Source organism: Engystomops pustulosus, chromosome 2 (assembly GCF_040894005.1).
Source record: "Engystomops pustulosus chromosome 2, aEngPut4.maternal, whole genome shotgun sequence".
Classification (NCBI taxonomy): domain Eukaryota; kingdom Metazoa; phylum Chordata; class Amphibia; order Anura; family Leptodactylidae; genus Engystomops; species Engystomops pustulosus.
Window position 1 is genome coordinate 139,267,534 of NC_092412.1, and position 8,220 is coordinate 139,275,753.

The following is an 8,220-nucleotide window of genomic DNA, read 5'->3' on the forward strand; positions in this document are numbered from 1 at the left end:
TCGTTACGCACAAAATAAGCCCTCACACAGGTCTGTACACGGAAAAATGAAAAAGTTAGGGATTTTTGAAGTTGGAGAGCGAGAAATGAGGCGAAAAACCCTCCGTCCTTAAGGGGTTAATAATGAATTCCGTATTTTGTTTTGATAATTTTGATATATAATATGTATAGTCTCGGGCAACTATGGCAATGCTTTTTGTAGTATAGCGGGAGAATTTTTTTTTATTATACAGGGAAAAAATGTTATTAATTTTATTAATTTTTTGTTTGTGTTTTTACTTTACATTGTATATGTCAATATGTCATAAAAGACCCCTGGGGGACACTTTTTTTAAATTTTACTTTATTTTCTCTCTTTTACAATTTTTCGAGCACAAGAAGCGACCACCTGTGATTGGGGAATGTGATCAGAGCTGTACTGGGTCTATTAGACCCAGTAGATCTGTTTAACCCCTCTAGACCCGGTGGTCATATGATCGCCAAGTATATGGAGCCGGCGGCAGTGCCGGCCCTGCTCATATGTGCATCGCACACATTCAAGGCAATGCTATGCGGAATGTAGATGCGGTAATGAACCACAATTTCCCAAGTGGATCTGGGTGTCTGTGTCACCCTGAGACCAGGTCCTGTCCTAAAGTAAGTGGGCGATCCCAGAGTTAAAATGGTTTTGGTTGGAATTCAAATAAAGATTAGCAGAAAAATATTTAGATTACCGTAACCCTTTCAAAACATTGAAATCTATGGTAACTTATCTCCAAACACATTAACCCTTTCACGACCCGTGACGTAATAGCACGTCACAAGTCAGCTGCAGGTGCATGGAGAGGGCTCACAAACAGTAAAAATCACAAACACATTAGGTATTGCCGCATCCGAAAATGCCCGTTCTATCAAAATATAATAACCGTTTTTCACTGCATTTAACCCTGTAGCGGAAAATAGTGCCCAAAGTTGAAAATGGCCCTTTTTTGCCATATTTTGAAAAATATTTTTAAAAAAATCAATAAAAGGTGATCAAAAGGTCACACAGTCCTAAAATGGTAGTATTGAAAACTTAATTAGAAGTCACAAAAAAGATATCACCCTCAGCTCTGTACACCGAAGTATAAAAAAGTTATTAGCGCTAGAAGATGGCAAAATTAAAAAAAACAACAACATTTTTTACACAAGTTTTTAATTTTTGTAAATGTATGAAAACATTATAAAACCTATACAAATTTGGTATTCCCGTGATCACAGGGACCCAAAGAATACAATAGACATGTCATTTGAGGCGCACAGTGAAATATGTTAATTCCATACCCACAAGAAACCGCCGCATATGCGTTTTTTCACCAGTTTCACTGCATTTTGAATTTTTTACCCGCTTACCAGTACATGGCATGGAACAATAAATACGGCCACTCTGTAGTACAATTTGTTACGCAGAAAACAAGCCATCACAGAGCTCTTTGAGTGAAAAATAAAAATGAAAAAACAAAAAAGGGCGAGGTCTTTAAAGGGTTAAGAAAGCGAAGGGAATATGGAGAAGTCATTAAGATATTAAGAGATAATGATATAGGATATAAATAGGGTTTTCCAAAGTGCAATTATAAAGTTGTAATTCACTGAAAGAAATAGAAAAGTTGTTAGCATAATGGAGGCTGCAACATGCTAAAGAGAATAAGGAAGCAGAGAAGTCAAGTTAGATTCAGAAATGACATGCAGAATGGCTATCAGAAGGAAAAGTCAATAGAAGATAGTAATAAGAGTTGACCAGCCTATGATGGGTAAAAGAAACTCCAATGACCTGTGGCATACAGACAGGATTGGAGTCATAAACATCGGTTGGATTCAATCTTAGCTATCAGAAAATTTTGTATGTTTATGTAAGTTGGTGGTATATGTCAGAATCACCTTTATATATGGTGTTAAAAGGGTATAAAAGGCGTTTAATACAGAAAATGAATAAAGCAAGACATTTATTATTGAATACAAGAGACCCGAATAGCCCATATAAGCAGAAGATGTGAAGTGGTATGTATCTAAGGAACTTACTAAAAAAAGGATAGATTTTGTTTAGAATGTAAACATTTTTAGAGGTTTCCGTACCAATTTAGAAGTAGTTAGTATTTTTTCCACCTTGATGTTTCAATTCATAGGGGCACATGTATCTTTATTTTAATCAGTTTTTTAAAAAGTTTTTGAGACTTTGATGCAGTTTTGCGACTATGCCAGGGTCTTAAGAAGTTAGGCGGTGGTTGTGTCTCTTGCAGTGTTTCAAAATGTATCTTTCTAAAGATTATTTCTAAATTATTTAATAAGAGAGAAAAAAATGAATTTACACTCTGACCAGAGCTCCGAATACTGTAGTCGTTCCCCCTCTTAGAATATTTCACCACTTTTTATTCCAAAGGAGAAGATTTGTATACTCCATTGTACAAGCAAAAGACCTCCAACGGGAATAGGCCAGCATTCAGAACCTCCTTAGTGCGGTTTTCCTCCCTCGATTCCACCATTTAGCATAGCAGACATATATGCACAAATATCTTTTATTAAAATATACTCACAAAAATACTTAAAAAATGTGCATATCAGGTAATACCAAGGACGCCAACTAACACATGCTCATCCAAATCCCTGAGCTGTTTAAATTTCCTTTGTTCTCTTCTTCTATTCTGTTGTCCCTTTCTTTTCCCCCCTCGTCTAGGTTTCTTTTTCCCATTTTTTGGGCGGGGAAAATTTTGTTTGTTTTTCGTGGGACTTTCTGCATACTATGAAAGTGGGGCAAATCTATTCCCTGGATTATAAGCATTTGAACACAACTTAGCAAATTCATCACTCCTCCAATGTTTTTATGGGATATGTATATTGTAATTTCCCTGGTGTCTTGGGGTGTAATCGTCATGATATGTACAGTTGTATTGTCTATTTCTGTCATAAAAGGCACCATTTCTAGTCCCATTGAAATGTCCGTATCTGTTTTCTTTATGTCTATTAGCCCTATGATCTTGATAATGAGTATTATATCCCGATGTCCTTCTATCATAATAAGGATTGTAGCCCTTTTTCTACCTTCTTCTAAAATCATTCCCATAATTATTAGCTACCCTTCTTTCCATTATAGGCTGTTGCTTTTGTTGTTCTGAATAGTGATCATCTTCCTGTTCACTCCTAGGATTTTCCCATTGGCGTCTTTAGTTATGCTTCCTTCTATGTTCTCACTATTGTTAATTTTCCTATTCCATCTTTTTTTAATCTTTCCTAGTTTTAACCTCCTGTTCTGCTTTTTTATATTTATATATTTATTTATATATATGCTAAAAAACTTGGAATTCAATCAAGAATTTCTTGTTATTGTCAGTATTATTCAAATACAGTCATATCATTGTCTTCTGGATATAATAACCTTCCAAATCCAGAATTTGTGGTGACTTTCTTGTGACTCCATTTCCCATTTTTGATTCAATTTCTTTTAAAATCAATGATCCCAATCTCTGTTTCTCATGTTTCTTTAAATAAGGACTTCTTGTCAAGGTAGCCACTGATTTTATCCCATGACTTGTTTATGCATGTCATAATCTCTTGCAATTTAGGCTTCACAAAATTTCCACACTGATTTCTCTCCATTCTATTTTCAATGTAGTTATTCAATTCCATTTACAAATTGTAGCGCTTGTTTATTGCAATGTCAAGTGTCTGGAGGTAGATTCAATAATGATTCCCGCAGGAATGATGGCTCATTTTTCTTTTATGAAGAAATGTCTTTATGTCTTTAGCACGATGTGCTTGCAGCTTCCCAGACTAGCAGACCTCTTTGGCTTCCTCACATAACAAGTGGCAGCATTAAAGGACATCTACCACCAGGATCAAGGATTGTAAACCCAGCACACTGACATACTGGTGTGAGCGCACCATGTGGCAGGATCCACCGTTCTTTTAGCTCCTCAAGCCCTTGTTTTTACAAAAAGGCTTGTAAAATTATGCAAATGAGCCAGATGGGCATCGGGCTCCATAGGTGTTACTGATCATTTGCATAATTTTTAAAGCCTTTTTTCTTAATAACAAGGGCAGAGTAAGCTAAAAGAGTGGATCCTGCCAGAGCGGGTGCACATCAGTAGGTCAGTGTGCAAGGTTTACATTCCTTGATCCTGGTGGAATTTGTCCTTTAAAACGACCCACGTCCTTTTAACTGCTTGTGTGCCCCAGGCCGTTTCAGTTTTAAGAATAGAAATACCTGAAAGCACATTCAACTTTATCTTTACATTTGTAATGATTGAAGATGTGACTTTATTGCAGTCCAGACAAATTGCCAAAATGCAGGTAACCCGTGCACTTTCATAGCCAGTAATGTAGATTGAGGATGCCTCCCGCTGATCAAGTGTTGTTGGAGGTACTTGGCCCATAAACACTACGGTTTCATCCATAGCAATCATCTTAGAAAGATTGTATTTAGAAAAGTTAATGTCATCAATAAAGGACTTGAATGCAAATGCAAGTTTGATCATTTCAGCATCTTCCAGCTTAAACAGTATGGTTGATCTTCTAAAAGATAGTTCACTTCACTGAAGCAAGCTAGCCAGCTAGTGTGGTGATGCTTTGAATTCTTTGGGGGCTATTTCAAACTGTGGTGCCATCGCAAGGGCACATTCTTGAATCTATGCCCTACTCACAACCAAAGCTTTTGCTATTCTTCAGCAATCAATTCACAGAAGAGATCTTCCAACTCAGAAAATAATGATTGCCGACCTAATCTACACTTTCACTTCTTAGCATATATATGTTGTCCACTTGTTTGCCGAGATCATAATAATCTGCTTGCCATTTTCGGACCAAACGGATGTCTAAGAAGTAAGATTTTGCCCTGTGGGTCTTTCATGATTCTTTTCTTGTACTTGACAGAATAACTCTTTCTTCTGGGACCCATGTTGTCAAAATTCTCATACTTTACCACAGTAAAAAAGTAAGCACCCCCAAAAGAATCACACTCAAAGGACCCAAGCAGATCCAAAACAATAAGGGATGGCAACTGCCTGGCAGGTGCCTGTCTACCACACACAGGTCCCAAAACCAAAGGTTCTGAAAACTGTCAAATCTCTCAGAGATAGACGCTTTCAATTAAGCATCAATTAGTTAACTCAATTGGATACCACCTATTGTGGCTTCCGGTCACCAGGGGGCGCTAACCACTACCATTTCTTGCACACTTTGACATCCATGCCTACCCCTCCATATTGTGATAAATCAATTTTATTGACTCTAAACAATGTCCCAGCTCACTTGGGCAGGGTTATCAGATGCAGCACTTGAGGGCCTCTTCTTCATATACCTACTGGGAAAGGTGACACACTGTGGCAGTCGACACAGGCGGAGAGGCTCAAAGTACAGCCACCAGATAAGGCACTGGTGAGGGGGGAAGTGACAGGGGGAAAAGTCACTACCTGGGAGCCTTACTACTACTACTACTGTAGCGGTATACACCCCTGCGGTCACAGTCCTGCCCGTAAGCCTAAGTGACCACTGCTGTAGCGGTACACACCTCTTCAGCAGCAACTAAATTTGAAACCTTTGTCAGCGGGCACTGCAGGACATGAGCACACATGTCAATAATATCAGTGTATCATAATATCATAATAACCGATGTATGTTACTGCTTCATTGATTTTAGTGCATCTTTTTATTACATTGGATGGTATTAGTCAGGTGAGCTTCTAACCCAAAGGATTAGTTGCTGTAGTACTGAGTTAAGTACCTCAACCTTACATGAGATTCAAACCACTGACTCCGGGTCACATTCTGCATTGCTGCTTCATTGGCCTTTGAGATTTACAATTAGAACTTGACAAGCTTGAAATGGATTGTAATGCTTCCCATTGTGCTTTCACCCATTTTCATTTAAAATTCATGCCAATGAATTAGTAGTGGGATAAATCACAAAAAAACCATGGGAAAATAAATCACATTGGTTTTAAAAATGATACACTTTGTGAAAAGATACAGTTCACTGTGTGTGGTTTGTTTTCATCCTTGTTCATAGAATTCATCTTGTTTGACAGTATCAGTGCTAATGTACGTGCAAATAAGCAACCATGATCTCAACGTCATATCACCTGACTGTGTAACATGCCCTACCTAGAGTGTTTGTCTTTCAGCAAGTTCAATAGTTCAGTTATTGAGTCAGTCGGCTGTATCCTTTGCTTCAAATGTAAAATGCAGACTTTTTTTTTCCCTACTATATTGCACAACGTAGCCCGCTTGCCTCTGGTCGTTTATGAGCAGTTTATTCTTGTTCGTTCTTGTTATTGTCCTTACAAACAAAATTATGGACATGTTTTAGTTTATTCTAACATTTCTTTCAGAGCCCTTTCACAGAAAACAAAAGCATTTTTCATTTTCATATAGTCTGTGTGGTATCTTATTTGACATGTTTACAGACTTGGATAGAAAATATTATTATATAAAACAAAAAGATCTGTCTGATTCTTACCTTAATATTCTTAAGATTAACTCTGATTCTTATGTGAAACTCAGAATTAATAGGTATTCTTAAAACCTCTTTGCTATTCTTAATATAAACTACATTATTGCAGATTTAGTTTTTTTACAAATACTCAACTAAACCCCATTTAAATCATGCCTATGATGGAATAAAATACAGCACGTAGCTAAAGTTCCAGGCTCTTTTTTCAGTACCATCAGTGTTGACAGATCACAATTCATTGCTGGCTATGATTAGAACTACTATATAGGGCAGTGAACCATGGTCGGATTTAATATAGTATGTCAATGCATGTTTGTACAGATTTGGTATGCTAATGTCAGGACTCTACTTACAACATAGTCAATAATATCAGATGTTAACAGTAAGTTGGCCCTAGCCTGTGTCTCCTATTTGTGAGATACTATATAAGAGTATTGACAGAATTGAAGTTGTGTAGATTGTAAGCTCTCATGAACTAGGCCTCTAGATCAGGGGTAGGGAACCTATGGCTCGGGAGCCAGATATGGCTCTTTTGTTGGCTGCATCTGACAGATCTTTAATAAATAGTGTTTGCGTGGGTTTTCTCCGGGTACTCCAGTTTCCTCCCACACTCCAAAACATACTGTTAGGTTGTTTAGATTGTGAGCCCCATAGGGACAGGGACCAATTTGACATGCTTTGTGCAGCGCTGCGTAATCTGTGAGCGCTATACAATAGAATTATTATTATAAGTGATGGCTGCTATGCGCTGTTACCGCTGCCTACGTCCTTTGTATACGCCATCATCTAAGCCTGAAGAGTGTGGAAGCAAGGAGGAGCTGGCTGCAGGAAACGCTGGTAATTTTTTTTTTTTTGCTGTGGCAACCTATGTACTGGGGGGCATGTGCTGTGGCTACCTATGTACTGAGGGGCATGTGCTGTAGCAACCTATGTACTGGGGGGCATGTGCTGTGGCAACCTATGTACTGGGGGGCATGTGCTGTGGCTACCTATCTACTGGGGGGCATGTGCTGTGGATACCTATCTACTGGGAGGCATGTGCTGTGGCTACCTATCTACTGGGAGGCATGTGCAGTGGCTACCTATCTACTGGGAGGCATGTGCAGTGGCTACCTATCTACTGGGAAGCATGTGCAGTGGCTACCTATCTACTGGGAGGCATTTGCAGTGGCTACCTATCTACTGGGAGGCATGTGCAGTGGCTACCTATCTACTGGGAGGCATGTGCTGTGCCTAACTATACATTGGGGTCATGTGCTGTGGCAACCAATGTACTGGGGGGCATGTGCTGTGGCTACCTATTTACTTGGGGGCATGTGTTGTGGCTACCTATTTACTTGGGGGCATGTGCTGGGACTACCTATATACTGGGAGGCATCTGGTGGGTGTCAGGATTTTGAGTAGTGAACCCCTAGACCACCGCGGACAATGATGTAAGCAGACACCTAGGACTGGAGTCCAAGTGGTACTCAGTCTTCACCAGAGCCCACCACAAAGCAGGATGGTCTTGCTGCAGCCTGGTACCACCAGGTCGTTCCACAGGCGCGACTTGTCCATGGTGGCAGCCAAGGTTGAGGTACAGGATCACTAGGCAGTCTCGTGGTCAGGAACAGGTACACAGTCAAGGCAGGCAGCAATGATGCAAGGTCGGGACGGAGCAAGAGGTCAGGGCTGGCAGCGAAGGAGTAGAATCAGGAAGATGTCTGGGGTCACAACGGGAGGTTAACACTTTGGAAGGAAACACTGTGGAAAGCTTTCTCA